Genomic DNA, 565 nt, shown 5'->3' on the forward strand with positions numbered 1-565 from the left:
ACACGTGTTCCCGGGCACGTAAACTGAGATGCGTTTTAGGAACGTTGCCCGATCACACGGTGGACCGTACCATTCCATTCGCGGCCCTAACCCCTCTCTGCGAATCCCGCCCCCTCCCTTCTCCGTGTCTGGGCCACCTTCTCCCTGGCTCCTCCCCCTGTTTTGTTTTCCCCAAACCGCTTCCCTTTCCCGGCACCGGCTGGCCCTTCCTTTCCCCCCAGGCCCGGGTCTCCGTCCATCTGTTCCATCCAGAGGGTCCTGCTTTAGCTAAACAATGAGGCCAGGGGCCCTGCTAGGAGGGGAGGTCCAGAGGGGGCTGGGCACGACAGCCCTCGGGGAGGATATGGAGGGGAAGGAGGGGGAGGCAGAGGTCTTAAGAGGAAGCAAGCAAACAGAGACTGCAGAGATAAAGGGGGGCGGGCGGGGCACTGGGGAGACAAAGGAGACGAGGATGAAGAGACCTCCTTCTCCCAACACCCTCCTCCCCAGCACCAAACCTGTGCCAAACTCCCGGTCACTGGGCAGCTTCAGGGCAGACTAAGTGGATAGTCACACAGCGTCGGGG

General features: G+C 61.4%; 1 protein-coding gene across 1 annotated transcript in view; it reads right to left on the reverse strand.

Moving 5' to 3' along the window:
- The window catches only part of SERPING1 (serpin family G member 1), a 31,198-nt gene that overhangs the window by 11,158 nt on the left and 19,475 nt on the right, over window positions 1-565 (reverse strand). The gene's annotated exons all lie outside the window — the stretch shown is intronic.

This window comes from Lipotes vexillifer, unplaced genomic scaffold, assembly GCF_000442215.2.
Source record: "Lipotes vexillifer unplaced genomic scaffold, Lipotes_vexillifer_v1.1 scaffold977, whole genome shotgun sequence".
In the NCBI taxonomy this organism is placed as follows: Eukaryota; Metazoa; Chordata; class Mammalia; order Artiodactyla; family Lipotidae; genus Lipotes; species Lipotes vexillifer.